Source organism: Halyomorpha halys, unplaced genomic scaffold (genome assembly GCF_000696795.3).
Source record: "Halyomorpha halys isolate HHAL.00 unplaced genomic scaffold, Hhal_1.1 Scaffold149.1, whole genome shotgun sequence".
NCBI lineage: Eukaryota > Metazoa > Arthropoda > Insecta > Hemiptera > Pentatomidae > Halyomorpha > Halyomorpha halys.
Genome location: NW_027108625.1, coordinates 226,454 through 239,981, shown reverse-complemented (window position 1 = coordinate 239,981; position 13,528 = coordinate 226,454). Strand labels below are relative to the sequence as shown.

Genomic DNA, 13,528 nt, shown 5'->3' with positions numbered 1-13,528 from the left:
TTATTTTCCGACGTTTCGCCCCACTTTGCAGGGCTTCGTCAGGGCTGTTCAAAGCAAACGGTTGAACAACAGAGAGAATTGATTTTGGTATTAATGAAATTGATTTGCTGAAAAGTTTCCTTAATTTTTAAATTTAATAATAATTTTTTGAATTTAAATAGGAAATGGGAAAGTTGGGATTTAAGAGAATTTGATGTATGAAAATGTTTAGCGGTATTGTCAATAGATTTAGGAAAAACAGAGTTGGATCTGCATTTAAGGAGGAAAATTCTCTGTTCTGTTTTATCTGTTAGGCGTTTATTTAGGTTACTTAAGTTATTAATATGATATTTATGGGAAGAAAATTGTAATTTAAGAAGAGAGAAAATGTGTTTGTTATCAAAGGAAATAGAAAAAGAAAGATGAAGTGAATTAACAGGTGGTTGAGGAGTCAAAATACTTAAAAAAGTTTGAGATCGAGGGGGTATAGATGTATTCTGCGGGGAGGGTTGCTGAACAGAATTATGTAAAATGCTGGAGGTGTGTGGTACAGATGTGAGTTTAGTCGTAGACCTGTGATTTCTAATCCTAGTACTGCGGCGGAGAGATGGGGGTGAACTATTTGAAGAAGAAGAAGAGATAAGAGAGGGGCAAGTAGCAATACCGTGATGTGAGTAGTTGGTCCCAGGAAGCAAAGATGGAGATTGAGAAGTGTGTCGTTGGTTTTCAGGTGTTGCAATGGAGTGAAAAGTTGTGAAAGATACATCATTTTTAGAGCCACGTAGATTTTGCATCATATTATATATATGTATATATAGTTGACCGTAAAAATTTAAATATAAGAAGTGGTCAGGGTTGCGGTCAAAAAAAGAACAAATATTTTATAACTATTTTTATTTGTATTATATTTTGACCGCACCCCCAACCATCTTCTCCTCATATAATTTATCTACGATCAACTATTTCTCATCATTATAATAAAAATATAGATGTAGCTACAATATTTCTTTGGGTAGATTTTCAATTTATTTATTTTCAATTTTAGATATGTTATTTTTTGAAAAATAAATTATGAAAAAATTTCTTTGATGTGAAAATATCAGTAATTTCCAAATTTTATAAATAAAAACCTATTCTGTTACAGAAATGGGGCATACAGAAACACGGATCTTTTAGAATTTGTAACTTCAAATTCTTGGTTTATCCAGGCCTGTTCTCCATGTTTGTTAGTTGCTTTCTTTATATGGAAAGTATAATTAATAGAATGCAGAAATATATTTTATTGTACCTTAAAGTTCTTACAATGATCGTTCATTATTACTGCCATAAAAAATAAAAATAACTGGTATACATCGTCATTAACATTTCTTAAAATCCAGTTAATTGGTAACTTGCGTCGTTTTTCATTCATAAAAAATCCATTACTAGAAGGTATTTTGTTAACCAAGCTTGGGAACATGTGTGGCGATTAAAAACATTTAAGCAGCAGAAGAAGAAGAAGGTTCTGATGAAAGGTCAGGTGTAATTATAGCTAAGTAGTGGCAAGTAGAAGTATACCAGTTTGCCCACAATTAGCTAGTAGTAAACCCCTTTACTTCAATGGATGGGCACCGCTTATTTAAAAATTTATCTTTAAACAAAACTTTAAACAGATTTTTAATCCTATTAACAACAGGTAATTGTTTGTATGAGAAATCATATGGGGCCTTTTAATGTTCCTATTGGACCAATATTATTATTGATATTTTAAACATATTTTGTATTACAATTTCACGAAAAATATTAATGATATTGAGTAAACACACCACATATGTTATTTTTGTTTATGTAATAATCATGGTAATATATAATAATACTAATAGAAGGCCTAACGAACCCGAAAGTAACACACATCCTTCAATTCTACTAAATCAGTATTAACTCAATTTCACATCTACGTTTCGGTCTACTCCTCGAACAGTATGGGTAAAACCCATCGGTTCAATGTTTATTAATATTTTACTGATCTGCTCCTTACGAAGTCCTACAACCTTACACGCACATCTTATACGTCATAATGCTATAACTTGATTTCTATTTTCCGCGTGTATGTCCCTTAATTCAGTATTGCGTAGCCTTCTAAATTCTCCCGTTAATTTATCCTTTTTCGGTCCGAATATTTTATGTAATACTTTATTTTCTAAAATCTTAAGACGCTGTTCATACCTTGGTGTAAGAGGCCACGTTTCGTATCCATAAAGAACAGTGGGAAGAATAATAGTTTTGTTAATTCTAATTTTTAAATTTTTCAATAAAATACGCGTACTAATCAGTTTCAAAATTGATAAATAACAATTATTTCCTGCCTTCAACCTAGCTAGTTAATATTTAAACCTATCTACCTGTTCAAACGTCTTTCCTCCTATATCTATATCACCGTAATTACTTGCGTTTCTACTGTTAATCGTGTATTTTGTTTTATTAACTTAAAACAAAATTGAAAATTTGTTTATGTAAGACGATTTTAAATGTTCGACTGTATAAGAATGTTTTGACAACAGTGTTATTTGTAGTATAAAACAGTGATAAAAGCTTACCCTACATATCCAATAAAGATACAAGACATATTTTTGTGTTTTATCCACACTTTTTTAAGAATTTTTATTTCGCAGTGCATAATGTTTCTGTATTTCACTATTCGAATATTCTACTAGATATAACTAGAGCCTTGAGTTTTGTAGTAAAATGAAAAAAATTTCAAATAACGATTATTAAATAATTCTGTTATGTTCTTTATTGCATATGTAGGTCCAATTTATGCGAAATCATAACAATAGTGTACATAGATGTTTAATGTTAAATAAATATAACCATTAATATCAAACTGCCAATTGTGTTGCCAGGTCTGTAAGTGTACCATGTTTTAGCCTACAAGATGATATATTCCAACATATATTGTTAAGCTATAATAAAAAGATTATTAAATATTATCTGAATTCATAATACCTCTTGACAAAGTTATTATTCATAAAATATTCTCTTTGTCGCTAATATATTTTTCACTAGAGAAAGAGAATAAAAAATGAAAAGGCGTTGAGAATTTTATGTAGCCAGATTTATTTATTCCAGATCAGAATAATAACACACAGAGGCACTATAGGAGGACAATAAAGTACAGGTTGGTACCTACTTTTTGCACCTGTTGTGATGAAGTAGCAGTCTTCCTATCAGTTCCAGGTCTTAGTCATCTGCATAACTTCTTTTGGTAGCAGTTCTACTACTATACACAGGCTCATAAATAAGCAGTTTGTGGCGTTTGATATCAACATAATCACTCTGCAAGAATTAAAAAAAATCATTAAGCTGAGTTCGACGGATAGTTTATTTGGGTTTTTAAATATTGTGTTGATAAAGGATGAAAAGATTAATATAAATTGAAAATTTAAATATTTCTGCAAATGGATAAGACAATAAAGATAAAATAAAAGGTGAAAAAGAGAGGGAGAAAGAAGGAAGATATGAATATGCACTATAATGTGGTTGATAAAATAAAGAATAAAGTAAAACAATATTTAATATAGAAGACATAAAATAGAAGAATACATTACTAACAAATAAAACTAACCTAAAGAGCTCTGGATAAAAAATATTAATAAATAACAACGGTAGATTCTATTACAATATTGTACAAGGTAATTCAATATTGGACCAAATTGATTGCTACTACTTGGATAAGAAAAATATTGGAGCGCTTCAGAATATTCCACCCGATACTACTTAATGATCCGGTAAGTATAAAATTAGAATGGGAGAGATTTTGGAAAATACAGGGAAATTTTCAAGGATAAAGACCTTTTGTTATTAGAGAATGGACCTATAACCTCGTGTTATGATAGGTCCTTCATTAAAACGGATGCTCCTCAAAGCTACCTAAAAACCAGTTTCCCTATAAATCACGACTTTCCAGTAAATATCCAATTATTCTAAATGTCGGTCCACAGATATACTTTGGATCTGCAGAAGCTTTGTCCAGCTTGTGATGGAACGGCCCTGGAGGATTGTTTCCATTTTTTGACAAATTGGTATCATGAGAACCCATACATGCCGAAGCTAAGCAATATTAACCGAAATCAGTTGTATGAATTTCTGTCTGTACCCTCAGGATTGGACCTTAAACTGTTTTTTTATACATGTAACCCAAAACCTTTTGCTTAGAGCTGGAAACCTATCGTCCCATTAGGAGGTATAGTTTTTTGTTTTTTAATATTATTAAGCTGACATCCCAACCCATCCTAACACTATTCTCACCACCTATGCCGATGACACATGCCTATTGTCAGTGAATAATGATCCTTCCATTGTATCCTAATCCCTCCAATCGCACATCACCACCCTCAAAGAATGGTGCCAAAATTGGAGGATTAAAATAAATTCCAATAAATCCCACCAAATCACATTTACCTCATTCCTGTTGAACAGATCCGTTACTTAGGACTAAATCTGGAGAAACGACTGACATGGAATCCTCATACAAGACTGAAAAAACCGGAAACTGTTCGTTGATTCCGACTATTACAACATTTACTAGAGAAACGGTCCAAACTTCCAATCCATTACAAAAGACTGATCTACTACATGACTATTATAAGGCCAATTTGGACATACGGAGTTGAACTATGGGGCTCCACTAAACCATCTAATTCCTCTCGAATCCAATCCTTACAGTCCAAAATCCTTCGTAAAATACTTAATGCTCCTTAGTTTGTCACAAATCAAATCATCCATCAGGACCTCAATGTCCCTTATGTTGCCGGCCAGAACCATGTTGGCCTGAACCAGATACCAATCCTTCCATAATAAACTTCCCAACCACCCAAACCAACTCGTTTCTAACCTGGCTTCTCCTTCACTACCTAATAATCCTCCTAGACGTCTCAAAAGAAGATGGCCTCCAGATCTTCTCCTTTAGAAATGTTTTAGAGTTCTATCAATGGGTAGATTCTCCACATGTTTTTATCATGTCATAATATCACTTAAAGCAAATTTACTTGATGTGTATATATGTACACAGTTGTAAATATCAATAAATTAACTATCCAAAAAGAAAAAAATATTATTAACTATGAAGTGATGCTTTTGTTTTACTGTTTTATTCTAACAAATGTGGATAGCACAGCTTGGGTATATTGTTTGTTAGTAGTTTATATAAACGATCTGTAGCTCATAATTTTTGTAAAATTACTACAATTCATTATCGATTTCATGTATTTCACAGACTATATTTGTACTGGGGTCGCCCCATACACAAAAAAAACTGCTATTGTAAAGTGGGTTACTGAAACAGAAAGATATGATCACTCTTACTTTATTGAAAATGTACAGATTGAAAGAGATAGAAGGTAGGAGAATTGGTGAAGATAGATGGAGAAAAAAATAAAAAAGATACACTACAGACACACAAGTTAGTTATACAAGCAATCTACATTCCAAAGAGGTTGCCAGTGCAGTAGGTAGGAATTACCTCTATTAACAATAACTTACTTAAAGATTTTTATATAATTGCAATATTTTTACAGAAATTTAATAGCGCATGATTTATGGTTGTTTGGAGTAAAGGAAATGGTAAAATAAAGGAATGTAAAGAGAGGAGATTGAGTTTGGAATTTAATAAGTATACATTAATGAAATGGAGGTACTGGGTCAAAAAATGGCCTTAACAGCCATTATATGTCAGGTCACTATAGCACCATACGAGAAACTCAGTCGACCGCTGCTCCTTAAGTTACTGTAAGGAATTGGTGCGGGGATCAGCCAACTACTCTTCCCAGTCTTTTAATTCCTACACACTCTGCCTTTCTACTTTTGACAATTCGCTCTGAAATATCACTAAATGAATTTAAAAATTCCATCGTTTATCCCATCCCTTCCGGCGAAACGATGGTTCCTGGGCAGCATTGGACGAAGATAAAGCAGAACTTGCCAAACATCTTTCCAACACACCGATCCCTCCCTCTGAATCCCATCCCACCCTCACCAAAAAAAGTTGACCGTATGCCACCAAACTCTTTTTTCTTACTACCTATGGGGGTCAAACATCTTTTGAAAAACTCTTCACAAATCTCAAGGATTCGTTCTTCTTACCCATCAAATAATACGCTAACATCCACTCAGAGCAATCATATTCCTCAAATACATCTACAGCTGCATCTTGCGGACTACTTTCTCTCTTATGGAAACATACCACTATCACCCTTTTCCCCAAACTCTGGCAAACATGGAGCAAACATCCCATAACATGCATAATATAGATCAATAAGCTTTTTTCCTATCCTTGATCTTCCAAGATCAAGAAGAAGGTCTTCCTTAAAAGAATCTTAACCATAATAGAATCTTTTAATCTTCCTTTCTTTCAGTTCGTATATTGTACTCGACATTCCATTGTTCAGCTAGGACTTCAAGTAGTTGTCCATATTTATTCAGCCTTGAAGTGCAAACAATGCTTTTCGGGGATGTTTTTCGACATTGCACAGGATTTTGATTAGGTTTGACAAGCCGGATTGTCAAGCTTCAAGCTTAAAGTCCATTTACTCAGGTCCTTATGCCTATTCTTACGATACTACCTCTGATACCGTTCATCACGTACGTCGTGGCTCTGTCCTCACATTTTCAGATATTTCTCTTCATCTTTTTATCAAATTCAGACCATGATATACCATCTGCAAACCTAAAAAGGAACCTCTCCTTTATCGAAGGCTGGTCTGACAATTGGAGAATAAATGTAAAAGAGTCAAACATGTCCTTCACTCCTCGCCGATTCCTTTCTCAGACACAGTCCGGTATCTAAACTTTTTCCTAAACAGAAGATAAATGTGGAATCATATCATACTGAACATAAAGAAAATAAGAGAACTTAACGATTTGGACAATTATAGAGACTGCTCCGTAGAAAAACACAGATTTCATCAGACAACTAATTGCTACTTTACAATAATAAATCCTGTCTGAAATCATGGAATAGAACTCAGGAAAACAACTAACAGACAATAATTTGCTTTAGATTAGATATAAACATTACAAATAAATGCATAACATTTAACTTGCAATTTAATTATAAATTGTATACGTATACAGGAAAAATGTTATATAGTCTCAAATATCCGGGAACTGAAACATTATTTTTAAATTCAAAGGTGAAACACGTGATTGTGTCCCTGTATAAGACAGGCGGGAACGTCCTTTTAACCAATTCCCCTAACATCATATGAATTTTTATCATAATGAAATATTTTTTTTCAATTTTATTCAAAGGTCGAATCTTTCTTTTTTTTTTTTTTTTTTTAAAAAAGAAGTAAATTTACGGAATGGAAGTATGAAATAAAAAATAGTTTTGATTTATTTTAAACTTATGAATGAAATAAATAATTAATAATTCACCAAGAGATTATTTTCCAATATTATACCGCTGTAATAAAAAAAATTCTTTATTGGAAATTAATATTCCAGCATTTTGTTTTTTTTCATACGCGAACAGGGTTATGCGAAGTCGTGATAAAAAAAAAATGCCTGCTCATATCCTGAATTCATTGAACCTTAATTATAAATAACGTTGAGTTATTATTTATAAATTGTAATTAATTTATACTATATTTATATTATAAGGGAGTTATATATATGGCAGTACGGGTAGCTGTTGGGTAAGACCCGTGGCTACTAACTTCAAGGACCAGAGTTCAAATCCGGCTGGGCAGAAAATTGTTTTCTATTACACTAGGGGTATTCATGATGTTATGTTAAATCTAAAATGTTTTACCATGTTAAATGTTAAAAGTATAGGATTGTGAGCAGCCCTATTTAAGGTCATGTTAAATGTTAAATGCATAAGGACTCCTAGCGGATTTTTAGAGCAATTCGTTTTATAACCATTCCTTCCAAAACTTCATATTATTGTTTACTTCTAAGTTTTGAATAAAGTAATTTATTACATCATACATAAATTAAGTGAAAAGTGGCAGTTGTATGAATGTTTAGCTACAGAGTGGCTTGTTGATCTTTTGTCATGTGAGAAAGAAAATCAGGATGAGTTAATTGACAACTGTCATTACATTATTATTATTATTGTCACCCATTGCTTTATTAGTTATAAAAACATACAAAACAATACTTACAAATTCAAAAAACAAACTACGAGCAAGTAACCAAACACAACAAACAAAATGATGATGAGCTCAGTTGCTCTGTCTCGTGAGGTCATTCTCCATTTAACAAACCTAGTAACAGACTCTTAACCATGTTAAGTGTTATATCGTTTTAAGATGGTAAAATATAGAAATATTACTCCATTTAATAAGTTTTTCCATTTAACATGTTAAACTAAAGATCATGAACACCCCTACTGTAGCCTTGAGTAACTCTTGTGAGTTCTGGAGCCCTTTATTGGAGGTCGACCGTGATTTTGACCAAACCACCTCCTTATACAACCGTTGGTCTCGTAACAGTACCCCCTTACAAAGTACTGAACCAATGACCCACCATGGGTTGTAGCGGTACAGATTTAATTAATTTTTAAAAATATTTATATTATAGTATAATAAATATATTAGCAGACCCGGCAATGCTTCACTATTGCTAGATTTGAGGATGAATATAGATTGAATGGACACTATTGAAAGATTGATATCAATCGTTGTATTTATTTAAAATTATTAAACATTTATGTATACATTACTATTTTGATCAAGCAATATAAATTGAACCAGTATGTGTGATTAGGAATAAAACAGATTAATTTATTTTATTTTTCTCATTTTACTTCAAAACCAAGGCACAATCTAAATCTAATAGTGATATCGAGGACTGATGCTCTAGGTGTACGGAGCAAATATAAAATTCTTGAATAAATATAATCAAAATAAACTCAAAAATATTGGAAGATTCCATATTATATAATAATAATAATAAAAAAGGCCTAATGAACCCGAAGATTCGATGCCGATACCACCAAACGCTCTCTGCATACATCCTTCCAGTGATGCCTCTCCAAACCCAATTCCAATAAATCAGTTTTAACACAATCCTCCCATCTACGTTTCGGTCTACCCCTCGGGCGTTTACCCGTTGGTTCAGTGTTTATTAACATTTTAGGGATCCGCTCATTACTAAGCGCTACAACCTTACATGCCCATCTTATACGCCACAATGCTATAACTTGAATTATATTTACCGCATGTAGGTCCCTTAAGATAAATTCCAACAAATCCCATCAAATCACTTTTACCCTTCCTCGTAAACCTACCCACTACCCTACAGTTTCATTTAATAACTTAAGTTACTCTTACCCCTGTCGAACAGATTCGCTACCTTAGACAAACGATTAACTTGGAATCCTCACACAAGACTGAAAAGACAGGAAGCTGCACGTCGATTTTGACTATTACAGGACTTACTAGACAAACGGTCTAAACTTCCAACACATTACAAAAGACTGATCTACATGACTTTTATAAGGCCAATTTGGACATACAGACTTGAACTATGGGGCTCCATTAAACCATCTAACTCCTCTCGTATTCAATCCTTACAATCCAAAATCCTTTGTAAAATCCTCAACGCTCCTTACTTTGTCACAAATAAAATTATACATAAAGACCTTAATGTTCCCTATGTAACCGATCTAGCCCGAACTAGATATTACTCCATCCATTATTTATAATGGAGTTTACTTCCCTAACCACTCAACTCCCTAGTTCCTAACCTTGTATCCTCTTCCATTCCTGACAATCCTCCGAGGCGCCTGAAAAGAAGTTGGCCACGAGACCAGCTAATATAAATTGTCATTAGAGTGCTATACACGCCTGTAACACTCCATTTTAACTAAGACCATATTAACTAAATGTATTATATAATATACAGTTGTAAATTTCAATAAAATTATTTTTAAAAAATTCATCCTTTTTCGATCCGAATATTTCATATTATATATGTGGATTGAATTTTAATTAATAATTTATTCAATATTGTTTGTTCCGATGCACTTAAATATACAATGTTTTTAGTAGTTTTATTTCAATTCATATATACAAACAAATTCAGCAAACTCAATGATATTTATAATTGTTAAATATAATATAAATAAAAATATAATTATCCATTATAATTGATACTCTCAAATATCATACAAACCCATCGACACGATAGATATATTACCAGCCATATGTGCTAATGAAAAACATTGACATGGGAAGGACATGATTTTGAGGTCACTGATTTCGATCAATTTTTCTTTGATGATTCCATAAAAAAAAAGGACATGTGTTCTTTCCTGTGGTAAATTTTTCATATTATTGTTTTCTGCCTATGTTATGTATATATTTTAAGGTCATTATCTAGCAAATGATCTATTTGTTAGAATGGAACAAGAAATAAACATTTCTGAATACATTAAATATTCAAATTCATTTTCGGTTAATTTTCATTGCCCGCATAACTGATCTAGAGGGCTGCTTGAAAAGAAATTTGAAAAACATTTTTTTCATAGGCAACAGTGATGTACATTCAAAAAAATTTCAACGGATAGGTCTTAAAATGAGAGGTCTTCATATATTTCACCACGCAAGTAAATAAAAAAATATATATATAAGAAGATGGTCAGGGTTGTGGTCAAAAGTGAAACAAAAATAGTTTACAACTATTTATTTTCCGACGTTTCGCCCCACTTTGCAGGGCTTCATCAGGGCTGCTCAAATGAATCGGTTGAACAGCTGTGTTTGATATCAGTCGTTGTATTTATTTAAAATTAAACATTTATGTATAGATTACTATTTTGATCAAGCAATATAAATTGAACCAGTATGTGTGATTAGGATCAAAACAGATTATTTTTTTTTTTCATTTTACTTCAAAACCCAAGGCACAATCTAAATCTAATAGTGATATTGAGGACTGATGCTCTAGGTGTACGGAGCAAATATAAGACAAAATAAAAAATAGTTTAATAATAAAAAATAGTTGTAAACTATTTTTGTTTCACTTTTGACCGCAACCCTGACCATCTTCTTATACATCAATTTTTACGGTCAACTATATATACATACATATGTAAATAAAAAATCTTCGTCTACTCACTTCCATTACCGGTTCCCGAAAAATTGTAATTGAAAAAGAATTTTTGTAATACCGGTACTTTCACAGGAGATGCCTAGTGAGTCTAAATGTTCCATTTTTGGATTAAGTATGTACTCATAAAGTAATCATACTTTTATGAAGGGTACAAAAAAAAAAAAAAAAATGGTAACATTAAGATCTTAAAAGGAAACACATTATCTCTCAAATAAGCCTCTAGAATTTTCGAGAATGCATAGCCTGTAAATTATAAAAAAACTAAACAACATTCTAAAAAGAACCTGAAATAATTCTAGATTTCCAAAAATATGATTAAAAATCTAAAAAAAATGTTTTAATCCCCGGGCCAATATTAAAGACTTTATTTGAATAAAGTCTTTGATATTTGTTGAATGAATTGAAGAATTGAATGAAATGCGTAATATTAATAACCTCATAATTGTTGGTGATGTTAAATTTGACAAAAAAAAGTGTAGTGACTCTATTGTGTCCTTCCTTACCCATTCTTTCTTAATCTCTCATCCTTAGCTATCAGTGATAATCTAAAATAAGTGCCCATCCGACCTAATTTTATTAATTGATATTTACAACTGTATAAAAAAATACAACAAGTAAATTTGATAATAATGACATAATGATATGATACAGGATGTAGAGAAACTACCCAGTAGTAGAACTCTAAAAACAGTTTACAATATAAGGTCACGAGGCCATCTTCTTTTCAGGCACCTCGGAGGATTGCCAGGAATGGAAGAGGAAGCAAGGTTAGAAACTAGAGGGTTTGGGTGGTTAGGGAGTTTATTATGGAAGGAATAATATTGCGTTCGACCTAATTTAAATCAATGCTGAAGTACCACCATTGAGTGGTTCCTTCCCATTTTCTTTTAAAAATCGATGCTTGGGGCCTAACCTAATGATTGTTGAATAAATTGTGATGTACGATAAAAATTTAAGAAACCAAAAAGACGAATCATAATGAACGCCAATTTAGCAATTTATACAGAGATATGCACATCTATAAAAAATATATTATAATAACGTTTATAAATATGAAGAAGTTATAATGGAGTCGAATGAAGCAGTGAGAACGAAGTCACGCAGGGACGGCGGAGTCATTAGAGCAGACATAGGCTACAAGTGGTAATTAAATGAGTCCTTTAAGTGGAGTGACAGATGCAAGGGAACACGCAATGCTCTTAATGAACAGTCTAGTGCTCCTCAACTCTTCGGCACAAATAGAATAAGAGTCGTTGCTGGGTCGTATATGGCGCGGCAATCTGTACGGAGGTGCTCGGCGCTCCAAAGACATTTGTTCAGTGTCTGTATGGTGGAGTCCATGGATAGCAACGTCTAATATGAAGTTCTATTTGGAATGCAGCGGCTTTTAATTAACGGTAGTTTTAATGCTTGCACAAAAAAAAAATCCTTTACATGAAAATATTATTTATTATTATCTTTTTGCTTGCTCGTTACGGGGTGTAGGGAAGTATTGTATCAATGCAGAAAATAGAAGAAAAATATATATTATTTAATTTGCTCCCCGGATTCCAAAACATTTGCATTCTTTGTTTTATTTTTAAATTTATTTTTTTATTTATTTATTTAATGCAATTTACAACTGTACAAAATAATATAATAAGTAAATATGTTGTATGTTTCATATACACTTGAAAATCTTGGGAAGGAACCACCTATTGGTGGTCCTTCAAACATTAATTTAAATTAGAAGGTCCCGTGGACATCTTCTTTTCAGACGCCTCGGAGGATTATTAGGGATTGTTAAGGATAAAATATTAAGAATTAATGGGTTAGGATGGTTAAGAAGTTTGATATGAAAAGACGCATATCTGTTTTGGGCCAAATCTGCAACGAATGGGATGTTAAGGTCTTTGTGAACGAGTTTATTTGTAACGTAATAAGTAGCATCAATAATTTTACGTAGGATATTGGATTGAAAGGATTGGATGCGGGAAGAATTTGATCCTTTAGTGGAGCCCCAGAGCTCAATTCCATATGTCCAAATTGGTCTGATTAACGAAGTGTATACTAATTTTTTGTAGTGAATGGGAAGTTTAGATCGTTTATCAAGTAAGTGTTGTAGCAATCGGAATCTACAAGCAGTTTCTTGTCGTTTCAGTCTTGTGTGTGGATTCCGAGTAAGTCTCTTGTCAAGATGGAGTCCTAAGTATAGAATCTGTTCAACAGGCGTTAGTGGAGTATTTAGAAAGGATACTGGACAGGAGGGCAGAGGTTTAAGTAAAGATGATCGATGAGAGTAATGAAGATGAGAGTAAAGGTGATCTGATGGGATTTTTCAGGATTTATTTTGATTCTCCAGTTTTGACACCATTCTTCAATAGATATTATGTGTGTCTGTAGTGTTTGTGATGCATTAGTTGGGTCGTTGTTTACAGACAGTATACATGTGTTAGGGTGGGTTGGGATGTCAGCT

General features: G+C 32.6%; 1 long non-coding RNA gene across 2 annotated transcripts in view; it reads left to right on the top strand.

Annotated features, from left to right (window-relative positions):
- The window catches only part of LOC106678611 (uncharacterized), a 38,465-nt gene extending 37,206 nt beyond the window's left edge, over window positions 1-1,259 (top strand). For both annotated transcript variants that reach the window (XR_001342794.2, XR_001342793.2), the window contains exon 3: window positions 1,124-1,259. This is a non-coding gene — a long non-coding RNA (uncharacterized lncRNA). The remainder of the gene's footprint in view (window positions 1-1,123) is intronic.
- The last annotated feature ends 12,269 nt before the right edge of the window (window positions 1,260-13,528 follow it).